General features: G+C 32.5%; 1 pseudogene; it reads right to left on the bottom strand.

The window, feature by feature from the left end:
• Nucleotides 1–222: 222 nt before the first annotated feature.
• Nucleotides 223–15398, bottom strand: LOC149550362 (cyclin-dependent kinase B1-1-like; annotated as a pseudogene).
• Between the last annotated feature and the right edge of the window lie 290 nt (nucleotides 15399–15688).

The following is a 15688-nucleotide window of genomic DNA, read 5'->3' as shown; positions in this document are numbered from 1 at the left end:
AGCTATTAGTAGGAAACTATAGAGAAATATCGCTTCTACATTGACAATGCATTTCGATAGAGAATATATTCTTTCAAATCCTTGGAATGCTGATATATGCATTCCCACCAAAACTTCGTGGGCAAATATGGCACCTCAACAACACCTTAACATAAATGCTAGTCAAGAAAATGTGAAACAAAATATGTTGTGATTAAGTACACTATCCAATTGCTTCAGTCTTCATATGTCAATTTGAGATTTATCAAGATCGGCAAAATAAGGATGTTCTGCTGCCTTCTTAGCTGAGATTCTCTTCGATGGCTCATATGTAAGCATTTTCTGCAACAACAGAAAAGTTAGTTTAAATTTTATTTTTTAAATCGACTGCACATTGGTAGAGAAGTAAAAGAGTACAAGAATACAATTGGAGAACACTTACAGACAACAAGTCCAAACCATTTGGATCCAATTCAGGAACAAGGATCCTTAAGTCATTATTTTTCCATTGAGGATAGATATGCCAATCTACCAGCTTGATGACTCCTGGCCATGTGCTTTCATTAGGTGTTCCTAGAGACCTAATGCATATAAACATAGAATCACAGTTGTTAAGATGGACCGTGATAATCAGATCATTCAAGGGATAAAATGGGGCTGAGTAGAAAATAGTTAATCATTTCTCTTTGCAAAATCTCATGTTTTGATTATTTGACTGGAAAATTGTTCTTACCTGAAAATATTAATGAGTTGGCTTATTTTTGAATCTCCCATAAACAAAGGCTTCATTCGGGACGTGTCTGCTACATAATTAAGAACCAGTTTCAAATATCCATGAGTCATAAAATTGTAGTGGAATAGATAATTAAGAGCAATAGAATATAAAAGATAGAAGATAAAAATTCTTAAGAGAAGTAGAAATATGTACACCGGTTAAATCAATGTAGTAGATTGGAAAAAGCTTACCAAATATACAGCCAACAGACCACATGTCCACAGCTGTGGAGTAAAGGGTGTCTCCCAAAATCACCTCAGGAGCCCTATACCAAAGGGTCATAATCTGTAGCAAGAAGCAAGGTATTAAAGGAATGTCAAAATAATAGCTCAAGTTGATTTGAACATAACAGAGTTCCCTAGAACCTGAAGTTGAATACACTGCATCAAATGCCAAATGAAGCATGAACATACTTTTGTGGTATAATGCACCTATTGAGAATGTAGCTAAATTTAATTAAACCGACATCAGTAAAATCTATAGTTGAGCACAAGCCCTATGCATCAAGTTCAAACAAAACATAAATTAACCTATATAAGCCCTAAAACCGTGGTGCTAGGGTACTAATTATTATTTTAATAAGTTCATATATAGTCTGTAAAGTTTAGTATGGGCTCATTGCCTTTGGCATCTAGATTAAAATTCATGTTACCCTAAGTTAAATACATGGTGTCCATGTCTTTGTTGTTTTTTCAATAATTTCATATAGACCCTAAAGTACGAAATGATCTCTTCATCTCTAGTATCTAGATTGAAAATTGAGATAGCATACAGTGGCCTTTATTGCTTCAATTCCAATTAATCTTAAATAGTTATCAGTTGGGTAAGAAGAAAATATAATCCGAAAGCCAAATAATTTTTTTTAAATGTCCCACTTCATGGGTGCATTTCTTGATAGGAATAGTGAATGTTCTTCCGAGTCCAAGATTTGCAATTTTGATAAAACCTCTTTCTTGGTCCACCAGTAGATTGCCGAACTTCAAATCCCTGCACATTCTAATAATGCTTCAAACAAAATAGATTGAAAAAACAACAACAATATTCAAAAGAACTAAATTTTTTACCATCCAGGTTATACAAATGGGAGCACCTATGCATTACACCCCCTACTTTGGCAGTAAGAAACACCCGTGCATATCTAGTACAAGAAGCTCTACAATCCAACAATTAACTTACAATCATAGAAAGAATATAACAAGATAACAATTAAATTATTGAAAGAAAAAACATTTCCTTCATGCATCATTTTAAAAAACCCAACTGAGCAATTACATGAAATCTTGAAAAATTAACAACATTCAACAATAGAGCTCCTTCGTTATTGATATTAAATTTTAATCCTTTCTCAATGTCTCATAGTTTTAAAGGCTCCATTTTTTGCAAACATTATCTATGTATACAAGCAAATAACATGATGGTTACTTATTCATATAGTTAAAAGAAATTACCTTGATAATCTGGGGGGGCAATTTCTTTTGTCCACAATAATAACCAGCAATATACTTCTTGAGATCAAAGTCTATGTATTGAAAAACCAAATACAAAAGGAGCTTATCATGTATGTGCTTTATATGTTTCATGTCCAATAATCTACAATTAAATACCAATTTATCAATAAAATTGTTGAAAAGGGGATTTTATATAAACAAGTATTTTTCCAAGGGAAGAAAACATCTGAATATTATTGTCTTTTCATGTCAAAGTATAAAGATATGAATATGATTGTCTTTTCAGATAAATTTAGATATATTTGTCAAAGTCAAAATTTAGATATCTTTGTCAAAGTGGACAACATCCAACTATAATTGTATTAATATTTTCATAAAAAATTTAAAAAATATTTGTCTAAGTAGAAAACATTTGAATATGATTATATTTGTCAAAGTCCAAAATATGATAATATAGTTATCTTCGTACACAATTTTTAGAAACATTTGTCAAAGTTGAAAATATTCAATTATAATTCTCTTTTTGCACATATTTAGAAATATTTATCAAAGTCAACATCCCAATATAATTTTCTTTTAACACATATTTATTGGACTCACCGAATCAAAAACACCTGAAAACCATGTTCTATTGATATAGAATAAATACATAATAACAAACAGCCACACCTCCTCTATACCCATTCCCTGTCTTCATAACACAGTATGTCATGTTAGAAGTGTTAAAAAATTCATTAAGTACAATTATTCTTTTTAGGTGTCATAATGTAAATTTTCATATATTATTCTTTTAAACCAAAGCCCACTTCACAGAAGGCGGGGTTGTAGCCCAACTTTAATAACAAGCTTTAATCAAAGGTTTGGTGAAGAAAATTGGCTTCCTTAAAACTATTTGTAGATCTTTCCATCATACCAAAAGAAAGTGTTGGTGGTGGAGAGGGCGGATATGGTCCCTATGCCAACACCCCCCACATGATGGAGTGAGATACAACTATTTATCGTATAGGATTTGCACCCACTACATATCATGTTGATAACCTAAGCATGGGTGAAGGGTCAAAAGGTGTGAGGGACTCTAGCCAATGACTTTTTTTCTTATACCATGTAGATTTTTCCATCACACCAAAAACACATGCTAGTGGTGGAGAGGGCTCATCAGAAATATAGTCACTATGCCAAAACTATTCTATCAGCTAAAAAATTAACATACTATGTTGTGATTGAAAAATCTACATAACTCTATTTAACATCATTGTATAAGGGAAAATTAAAGATCATGTTAGGATAAACCACGGATAGAAATAAAAACTACATGCAAATATAACCAATAACAGAAAATAATAGAACACACAGAAATGAACACAAGGCACCAAGATTTAACGTGGTTCACCCAATCCCTGGGCTACGTCCACCAAACAGCAAGTCCGATCTTATTACAATCCAGTGATTACAACCTGATTACAATCCGTAATCCCTTACAGCTCAATACCGCCGCAAGAACCAATTTCGTATCACCACATATGAAAAATACCCAACCCTAAGCCCTTTTTATACAATTATTAAACCGCTTTAGGGTTATAACATGTCGGCCATATGTCGGCCATAATATGTCGGCTACCATGTCGGCTACTTCCAAAAAAAAAATTTTCGGGGCGATGCCCCGAACCCCACTATTTATGAAGTATGTACAGTACTTTCCTGATCAATCACCACAATCTAACAATCTCCCACTTGGGGACTGATCAGGCTCCACACTAAACAACAGATCATACATCTTTCATTCTATATTTTATCAAAGTTACATAACATATAATACCTTTGTTCTAAGAGTTTTATCAATGGAAAAATCTGTCAAGTTTCCCCTATGGCTATATCTTCTATATCAATTTTCTTGTAGTTTCATACTTATGGTTTTCTTCTTGATGATGGTTACTTGAATTCTTATGACTTTTAAGCTCACTAACTTCTATAGGAAACACTAAATAACATAGAACTTAAACATGATAATGGATCACTGAGATGACATGATAAGTATATCTTAATTCCTTGATATATTATTTTATTAGAAAGTTTTTTCTAGTTAATTAGGTGGGTTGCACCCCTCAACTTAAAAAGTAAAATAATTTAGAAAAAATTCGTTGTTTATGAAACCCAAAAGTTTGATTTTATTTCTCACATACAATTCTTTTTTCATACCTTTTTGTTTCACATTGAGAGTTGACATTGAGGTGGCATATGCATTTCATACCTTACAATGTAATTTCTATTAGAAAGTGCCTTTAAGAGTGACATCTCCCTTAGTAAACTGACATGAATTCCCTCATCTTCATTCTCAAGCTTGAGCTTCTTGAGAGCAAAAAAATTGACCTGTATTTTGTAAGAAGTCCTCAATGAAAGCACAACCTTACAAATGTAGATTAGTTTAAGATCATATTAGTAAAAAAATTTCCTCTAGTACTTGACTTCATTAAACAATTGATAGCTAATTTTTGCAAGGATGTCTAGAATATTCACTTTGAAAATATGAATCATGCCAAAGTAAGTATGTGAGTCTAGTGTTGGAAAGACTCGCATAACAATGTGTAGATTTATGATAGCTCCCTATGAATGATCCAACAAAATCTCCTATTGAGGTGGAGGACATAGCCAATTTACATATGCAATTTTAATGGTAGCTTCATATGTGGTTTGTACAAGACCAAACACTGCCCAAGAAGTGAGAATCTTTGCTTCTAAATCCATCTTTGCTGCCAAGGCTCTTTTTTTCTCATTTGATGCCATAGGTAAAACAAAATGCTCCATGTAGCCTACTATACTAGATAATGTCAAAGAAAAATCAAGACAGTTCATCAATATTGTAAATAAAAAAATTTTGCTTGTTGATGGGTGAACTGGCAAAGAACCCAAGTGTTTTCCTAGTCAAAGAAGTTCTTGCTATTGTAGATTTTGAAAGAAAAGATGTTAACTTGGATTCAATTAAAGTTGAAGGAAAAGTTGGCAAAAGGTTGGAGGATACAGAGCTGGTTGAAGTCATTTTTATTGACAAAGATATGAGTCATCCACAAATGCCTAAAAAAATTGAAGATGCAAAGACCTAGAAATGGTTGGCAAAGTTGTTTCTTTTGCAAATTTTCTTAGATATATATTATATACCATTTCTTTCTTTACTATCTTTATATTTTAATGTTATCAAGACTTGACCTTTTTTGTTCACAACGACTTCATTTCAATTCTATTGTTCTCAGATTTGGATGACAAGCTTTGAACGATGTTCACAATTCCTTAAAAAGGAGCAATTTGTCATTCCTAAGGTGGCACTAGAGACTACAACAACCTTTTAGGTACTAAAAAGATATATTTTACTTTAAAATATGGAGGACAATGCTATATTGTTTAAAGGTTTATAGAAATGTATCATCTTAAGGTGTACATACTTCATGAATCATAATAACCAATATTTTCAAAGGAATGGGTATATAATATGGGAAAAAATATATATTATTAAATCTTAAACCTTATTTATTATTATTGAATTTTTTTTTTGAAATTTTGCTTCTTGTACCCTATCCTACCATGCAGTTACTATTCATTTTCATTATAAGGTTACAACATGAGATGTTATCCATATAAACTAACTTTTGAGGTTTTCTTAATTGCTCATAAAATTGGTCTAGTCATCAATTTTTTCAGCATCTAGTAAAAGCTAATATTTGATGTCCCTTGTATTCATTTGGGAAGATGAAATTGGAACAAGTAACTCATCGAGCTCAAGAACCATTTTAGCTTGTATTAGAAGGAAAAAGTTGGTTTTCACCACCTAAACAAGAACTATGAAAAATGATAAGCGTTAATGTATCAATAATTCATAAGAATTTTTTTATTTTTTTTTCATATTACTATATCTCTAGCATCTAGATTGAAAATTGAGATAGCATACAGTGGCCTTTATTGCTTCAATTCCAATTAATCTTAAATAGTTATCAGTTGGGCAAGAAGAAAATAGAATCTGAAAGCCAAATAATTTTTTTAAAAATGTCCCACTTCATGGGTGCATTTCTTGATAGGAATAGTGAATGTTCTTCCGAGTCCAAGATTTGCAATTTTGATAAAACCTCTTTCTTGGTCCACCAGTAGATTGCCGAACTTCAAATCCCTGCACATTCTAATAATGCTTCAAATGAAATAGATTGAAAAAACAACAACAATATTCAAAAGAACTAAATTTTTTACCATCCAGGTTATACAAATGGGAGCACCTATGCATTACACCCCCTACTTTGGTAGTAAGAAACACCCGTGCATATCTGGTACAAGAAGCTCTACAATCCAACAATTAACTTACAATCATAGAAAGAATATAACAAGATAACAATTAAATTATTGAAAGAAAAAACATTTCCTTCATGCATCATTTTAAAAAACCCAACTGAGCAATTACATGGAATCTTGAAAAATTAACAACATTCAACAATAGAGCTCCTTCGTGATTGATATTAAATTTTAATCCTTTCTCAATGTCTCATAGCTTTAAAGGCTCCATTTTTTTCCAACATTATCTGTGTATACAAGCAAATAACATGATGGTTACTTATTCATATAGTTAAAAGAAATTACCTTGATAATCTGGGGAGGCAATTTCTTTTGTCCACGATAATAACCAGCAATATACTTCTTGAGATCAAAGTCTAGGTATTGAAAAACCAAATACAAAAGGAGCTTATCATGCATGTGATTTATATGTTTCACGTCCAATAATCTACAATTAAATACCAATTTATCAATAAAGTTGTTGAAAAGGGGATTTTATATAAACAAGTATTTTTTCGAGGGAAGAAAACATCTGAATATGATTGTCTTTTCAGATAAATTTAGATATATTTGTCAAAGTCAAAATTTAGATATCTTTGTCAAAGTGGACAACATCCAACTATAATTGTATTAATATTTTCATAAGAATTTAAAAAATATTTGTCTAAGTAGAAAACATTTGAATATGATTATATTTGTCAAAGTCCAAAATATGATAATATAGTTATCTTCTTACACAATTATTAGAAACATTTGTCAAAGTTGAAAATATCCAATTATAATTCTCTTTTCACACATATTTAGAAATATTTATCAAAGTCAACATCCGAATATAATTGTCTTTTAACACATTTTTATTGGACTCACCGAATCAAAAACACCTAGAAAATCATGTTCTACTGATATAGAATAAATACATAATAACAAATAGCCACACCTCCTCTATACCCATTCCCTGTCTTCATAACACAGTATGTCATATTAGAAGTGTTAAAAATTTTCATTAAGTACAATTATTCTTTTTAGGTGTCATAATGTAAATTTTCATATATTATTCTTTTAAACCAAAGCCCACTTCACAAAAGGTGGGGTTGTAGCCCAACTTTAATAACAAGCTTTAATCAAAGGTTTGGTGAAGAAAATTGGCTTCCTTAAAACTATTTGTAGATCTTTCCATCATACCAAAAGAAAGTTTTGGTGGTGGAGAGGGCGGATATGGTCGCTATGCCAACACCGCCCACATGATGGAGTCAGATACAACCATTTATCATATAGGATTTGCACCCACTACATATCATGTTGATAACCTAAGAATGGGTGAAGGGTCAAAAGGTGTGAGGGACTCTAGCCAATGACCTGTGTTCTGATACCATATGGATTTTTCCATCACACCAAAAACACATGATGGTGGTGGAGAGGGCTCATCAAAAATATAGTCACTATGCCAAAACTATTCTATAAGCCAAAAAATTAACGTACTATGTTGTGATTGAAAAATCTCCATAACTCTGTTTGACATCATTGTATAATGGAAAATTAAAGATCATACACGTTTCATTCTATATTTTATCAAAGTTACATAACATATAATACCTTTGTTCTGAGAGTTTTATCAATGGAAAAATATGTCAAGTTTCCCCTATGGCTATATCTTCTATATCAATTTTCTTGTAGTTTCATACTTATGGTTTTCTTCTTGATGATGGTTACTTGAATTCTTATGACTTTTAAGCTCACTAACTTCTATAGGAAACACTAAATAACATAGAACTTAAACATGATAATGGATCACTGAGATGACATGATAAGTATATCTCAATTCCTTGATACATTATTTTATCAGCAAGTTTTTTCTAGTTAATCAGGTGGGTTGCACCCCTCAACTTAAAAAGTAAAATAATTTAGAAAAAAATCGTTGTTTATGAAACCCAAAAGTTTGATTTTATTTCTCATGTACAATTCTTTTTTCATACCTTTTTGTTTAACATTGAGAGTTGACATTGAGGTTGCATATGCATTTCATACCTTACAATGTAATTTCTATTAGAAAGTGCCTTTAAGAGTGACATCTCCCTTAGTAAACTGACATAAATTCCCTCATCTTCATTCTCAAGCTTGAGCTTCTTGAGAGCAAAAAAATTGACCTGTATTTTGTAGGAAGTCCTCCATGAAATCACAACCTTACAAATATAGATTAGTTTAAGATCATATTAGTAAAAAAATTGCCTCTGGTACTTGACTTAATTAAACAATTGATAGCTAATTTTTGCAAGGATGTCTAGAATATTCACTTTGAAAATATGAATCATGCCAAAGTAAGTATGTGAGTCTAGTGTTGGAAAGACTCGCATAACAATGTGTAGATTTATGATAGCTCCCTATGAATGATCCACCAAAATCTCCTATTAAGGTGGAGGACATAGCCAATTTACATATGCAATTTTAATGGTAGCTTCATATGTGGTTTGTACAAGACCAAACACTGCCCAAGAAGTGAGAATCTTTGCTTCTAAATCCATCTTTGTTGCCAAGGCTCTTTTTTTCTCATTTGATGCCATAGGTAAAAAAAAAATGCTCCATGTAGCCTACTATACTAGATAATGTCAAATCAAAATGAAGACATTTCATCAATATTGTAAATAAAAGCATTTTGCTTGTTGATGGGTGAACTGGCAAAGAACCCAAGTGTTTTCCTAGTCAAAGGAGTTCTTGCTATTGTAGATTTTGAAAGAAAAGATGTTAACTTGGATTTGATTAAAGTTGAAGGAAAAGTTGGCAAAAGGTTGGAGGATACAGCACTGGTTGAAGTCATTTTTATTGATAAAGATATGAGTCATCCACAAATGCCTAAAAAAATTGAAGATGCAAAGACCTAGAAATGGTTGGCAATGTTGTTGCTTTTGCAAATTTTCTTAGATATATATTATATACCATTTCTTTCTTTACTGTCTTTATATTTTAATGTTATCAAGACTTGACCTTTTTTGTTCACAACGACTTCATTTCAATTATATTGTTCTCAGATTTGGATGACAAGCTTTGAACGATGTTCACAATTCCTAAAAAAGGAGCAATTTGTCATTCCTAAGGTGGCACTAGAGACTACAACAACCTTTTAGGTACTAAAAATATATATTTTACTTTAAACTATGGAGGAAAATGCTATATTGTTTAAAGGTTTATATAAATGTATCATCTTAAGGTGTACATACTTCATGAATCATAATAACCAATATTTTCAAAGGAATGGGTATATAATATGGGAAAAAATATCTATTACTAAATCTTAAACCTTGTTTATTCTTATTGATTTTTATTTTTTTGAAATTTTGCTTCTTGTACCCTATCGTACCATGCAGTTATTGTTCATTTTCATTATAAGGTTACAACATGAGATGTTATCCATATAAAGTGACTTTTGAGGTTTTCTTAATTGCTCATAAAATTGGTCTAGTCATCAATTTTTTCAGCATCTAGTAAAAGCTAATATTTGATTTCCCTTGTATTCATTTGGGAAGATGAAATTGGAACAAGTAACTCATCGAGCTCAAGAACAATTTTAGCTTGTATTAGAAGGACAAAGTTGGTTTTCACCACCTAAACAAGAACTATGAAAAATGATGAGCGTTAATGTATCAATAATTCATAAGAATTTTTTAATTTTTTTTTCATATTACTATATTTAATGAAACAAATTATTTCAAGGATTATTATTTTTCAATATTCTTTGAGATTACACTATCAACAAGATAGTAAGTGATGTTGAGTGGTAGTGGACCCAAAGTGAAACTCATAAGGAACACTTCTTTCCACCATTTGTTTTGTAACAATACTCTTGGAACTTCTCAAATAGGATCATTCCCAAGATCCACTCAAATAACCTTAGTCTTCAAACCTATCTTTTAGTTCATCAAGGGTGTATATTTTTTGTCCACTTCTCATTTCCACCCTAGTCTAGAGCTCAGCCTATGTCTCCTATCTCTGTCCCATGTCTTTACCCTAATAAACCTACCTTGTCCCCTAGCTTGAATGATAGTTGGGGTCCATGAAACCATCTAGAAAAGGGACTCAACATTATTCTTCATCTTTTAACAACTGCAGATAGAGATTCAATCCATCATTGGTAGCTAGAGGTGGAGGAGAATCACAACGGAGAGCAATTGTTGGAGATGCCCCCATTCAATATAGGGGCCTCTGCATATTTGACTTTTTGAATCCTTGATACAATCAACTAGTAACTGCAAAAAACTCATTGGTGTTTCTTTCTTATATAGATAGGGATGGCCCTATATATCTTAGTTGGCTCATATTATGTACTACAAGATTGGTTGGAGATCCAGTTAGGTACTAGCAACAAGAGGCTATCCATCCTACCCATTCCCATCTCCATATTTCTAAGTGATAAAATCTATATTAGGCACAAGAGAAGCACAAAAACTCCCATATTTATCCATCAAGATGAACTTATTGCTTTTCAGAAGGGGTAATTCTACAACTGCCATTTTTTGTTTATTTTTTCCTTTCAACTTTTGAGACCAGTAACTAATGCATAAGAACTTGAATTAAAGTTTTGTTTTTTGTTTTTTTGAAATTGCATTAGGTGGCATTTTGTCTTAGTGTTGGTAGTCCTCTCCATTACCTCTAAGTCTTTAGGAATCATTAATTGGTAAGTTGGTAGAAATTATGCATCTAGAGTGCAACTTTTTTATTTTACTTCTGTAATTTGAGTTCAGTCATCAAATTCTCCTCAGAACTCCATGAAGATTTCTGATGAAAAATTACTTAACTACAAGGCATATCAGTACTTGAGGAATTTGTGATTATTTTATAGTCCATGGTAAAGCAAAAAGAAGAGCCAACAATATGAAATGACAACCACCTGTCCACCTAACAAAATTCCATTATCTTTACTTGTATTCATGATTAATGAGTTTCCAATGTTGTGGTCTTAGATCATGAACTCCTCTCATGTATGCCTAATGCAAAGTAGGCCCAAACAAATTAAACCTCCATTAAAATCTACATGATTTACAAGTGAAAAGTGACAATCTCCACTTTTATGGTTTTTTTTTTGCCATACTTGTAGGATTAACCTCAGATACAAATAACAACTACATGCAAATATAAACAATATCAAAAAACAATATATCACAAAGAAGAGAATATAAGACACCAAGATTTAATGTGGTTCACCCAAACCCTGGGCTATGTCCACCAAACAGCAAGTCCAATATTATTACGATCCAATGACTATAACCTGATTACAATCTATAATCCCTTATAGCTCAATACTATTGCAATAAGCAATTTTTGCATCACACCTTATGAAAGATCCCTAACCCTAAGCCCTTTTATACAAGTATTTTTTTCACTTTAGAGTTATAGTAAATTACAATATGTTGGCCCAAATTTATCAATGAAATAGGGCCCAATTTTTTTTTAAAAAGAATTATGAAGTATGTACAATACTTCCCTAATCTGTCATGCCCAAACCCCTAGGGAAAAAACACACATTAATTTATTTTTTTGATAAATAAAATGCACTAAGATGATAAGGTTATGCTCATAGTTTTAGGTATAGGTTCTTGACATTGTTAAATTACTACTCTCATTAATAAGTTGATATAGACAAAAGTTTATGATATTACATTAACTTATAATGATATGTGAAATTTACTTAAATAACAATGTATATGAAAAGAAAATTAATTAAATAAATTCCCCATTTAAACTTATTTCAAAAAGTCAATCAACCTTCTATACTTTATTTAATTAGGACGGACTAAAACGATTATAAAAATTAAAACAAAACACTACTATCTATACTTAGATTAAATTAACATTAATGATAAAACTAACTAAATTACATTAAATTTAACTAATTCAAAAGTAATAACAATTTAATCAATAACATAATGTAACGATAAAACATAATATATACTACTAACTAAAACAATTTTAATAAATTAAAACATATTTGTAAATAACATGCTAACTCATACTATCTCACAATTTAAAATAAATTTAACTAACTACTAATAACAACTTAGTTACATTATAAAACTAACTAACTAACTTAAAATAAAACTATATTAATTTAAAAATTAAACAAAACTTGTAACAACTAACTAAAAAACTAATGACGAGGTAAAAACTAACATACTTATAATACAAAACTATATCTAAATGACAACTATCTAATTCATAACAAAACATATGCTAAAAATTAAACTAATTTAGAAATGAAACTAAATAATAAATAACAATTTTCAAATCAACATTATAAACAAAAGACAAAACAAAATAATCTAACATCTAACTAAATTTATTAACAAATAAATTAATCTAAAACTAAACTAAAATAACATATCAACTAACCTAAACTACAACTAAAAACTAATACTAAAATTTAATACTAACCTAACTACTAAATTACCCACCACATCCTATACTACTTCCCTCCAAAACCCCATGCGCTGACCTATCCATCCAATCTAAGCGCTCTATCTCCAAGCGCTGACATAGGGTACAAGGTAGGTCTGTCCCCCACTGCGCAAGGCAGAGCCTGCCAAGGACTAGGCGCAAGGTAAGGTGGGGATAAAGTCTTTTGAAAAATAAAAAAACTTTTCAATCAATCCCATCCCAATTTAAAATTACGATTGATTCACATGCTAAAAAACATTACTCAATCACCATTTTTATTGGCAAACCCGATTCAAAGGCTCAGCCAGGAAAGAACCAGGAAGAAAACCCGGCATTGTTACCATTACAACAAGGTTTTGAGAAACAAATTACATAGGATTTCAATCCTAAATTACAACACTAAAATAAATTTCCTTCATGACCCTCATCAAGGGATTCGATATCAAATTCTACAACACATTTCTACAATCATGGAGGAAACAAAATCTGATCAGGTGATAACAAGCATGACCAAGAAACAAATCAAACATGCAAAATCATACAAGGTTTTCACTATAAGATTCACAATGAATCAACACTAGGGAAAGGTGGATTCTTCCAACCAAGAGAAGTGAAGCACAACACCAAACAGATGCCCAATCGGGGCTATAAACCAAGAAACTTCTGTTCTTCCATTTCAACATACCATAATCATACAAGGTTTGTGCTGACAGGTAGGGGCCCATAACACCCTACCCTTTCTCCCTCTTCTCATCTTGAGAAGATACTCTACACTGGTTGGAGTCCGACTAAACAGACCTTTCCCAAAATTGGTCACTTCTGCCCTATCCAAGGGTGAGTAATACCAAAACACCCATGCAAGAAAATCTCAAAATTTCAACATAAACATGAAAAGAAATCATCCAAAATAACATGATTTTCAAATCTTCCCAACATACCCACAAACATACAAACATTCAAACAACAACAAGGTAGCATAAGCATGAAACAAGAATGAAATCTGAACAAGGGAGATGATAATTCCTACCTTCACAAAGAGGTAATGGCAAATGAATAAGTTTGAGTAGAGCTTCCCTTTCCTTGCTTCAATCTTCAAGAACTCCTCTCTAAATGTAGAGATTGGGTAACAACCTCAACTAGTCCAAGAAAGGCCTCTAAATAAGCTTCAAACTCAACCACCAAAGGGATCAATAACTTCTCCCACCCACTGGCAATTCTAGAAACTCCTAACTCTACCCACACTATGGTTAAACACTAAGTGGAGGTGAGATGAGGTAACTCAAGATAACCATGGTCAATTTTCGCACAAAGGCAAAAAGAGACTTTTTGAGTGACCTCAAAAGTCAAAAAAAGGGGCTTAGGGGTTGGAAAAGACCCCTAACCCATACCCATACCCTTTGGGTATAATAATTTGATGATTAAAGCCTTAGGAATAGGTTTAGAGCCAAACAAAAGTTAGAAAATAATTAGGACCAACCAACAACTCTAACAAAATAGATTAAGCACTAATCCAAATTAAGCGTGGCTAAACTCGATTAAGAACCCAATTAGCAAACTAACACTAACTTAAACCAACTTGGGTCCAAAGGTTATACAACTAACCCTAATCAGCACACTGAAGAACATAAACAATTTACGAGTGTCAAGTGACACTAAAAGAACATAGTTATGAACACTAACATTCACTGAACACAGAAAGATACATACATACATCTCACAATACAATACTTGAATTACGGACAAGGTTTCCGAAAATTAGCACATAGAGATCAGTTATGTTCCTTCGTAAGGTTTCTCGGCTAAACATCTACACACTCATTGCACACATTAGTAGTCCCGTAAAATCACATGTACATATATGTATACGTATCAAAAATCCACATAAATTGAAACATACATCAATAAGGGTTTCTTCATCCTGCTTAATTCTTAACCATTTAAAATCTCTTAAATCAAAGTCTCAATCCTACATTTACTGATTTCATCAACATACATATACATAAGCATTAAATGACGGACATCAAATATCTAAAAATAACATCACACAGCATGAGATAATATAATATGTTCTAAGCATCAGATGATGTCTCGACATCTCGAGTCGAGTGTATCAAAATAATAGTGTAACAACTAAGGCTACGAAGGGTCGGGGCGAGGCCTCACATCCTCCCCCACTAGGCATGAACTTCCTCCTAGAGTTCATCAAAAGACAAGGGTATAGAGATCGCATCCGTGCTGCATTCTCCCAAGAAATCATGACCTCATCGCAACATTCCCCCTAGACCCTAACTTGGTCCAGCTCTCGACCTCGAGGAGCTAGGGTCTGTCGAGCAATAAAAGGGATAGTCTCTAGCGCTAACTGGCTGACCAACTCCACCTGAAGCCTCAATAACTATAACCTGATGCTCAATCTGGCGATCATCAATTGTTGTAAAAACTTTGTGGGACCTGCCCATGTCTCCCATTGTCGGCTCTGAAAAAGCCCCTCTATGACCACTGGATGACTGTCCCTGCGGACACTCTATAACTATATGACCCATGCCACCACAAGCATAGCATGGCCCTCAGGTATAAGATCGTGTATCCTATGATCCTGACTGCTATGGGCCTCCTGACCTGCTAGACCCACTGTATCCACCCCTGGAAGGCTGCTGAGTCTACACTGACTGTGGCTGTGGGGTATGTATTTTCTGATCCTGTTGTGACTGCCACTGCTTGGGCTCGGAGCCCTAGTAACACTGTGAGAGTTCCTACT

This window comes from Cupressus sempervirens, chromosome 7 (assembly GCF_028749045.1).
Source record: "Cupressus sempervirens isolate cs-2001-9-10 chromosome 7, ASM2874904v1, whole genome shotgun sequence".
Lineage (NCBI taxonomy): Eukaryota > Viridiplantae > Streptophyta > Pinopsida > Cupressales > Cupressaceae > Cupressus > Cupressus sempervirens.
Note: the sequence above shows the minus strand (reverse complement) of the source record. Positions and strands in the feature narration are given on the sequence as shown.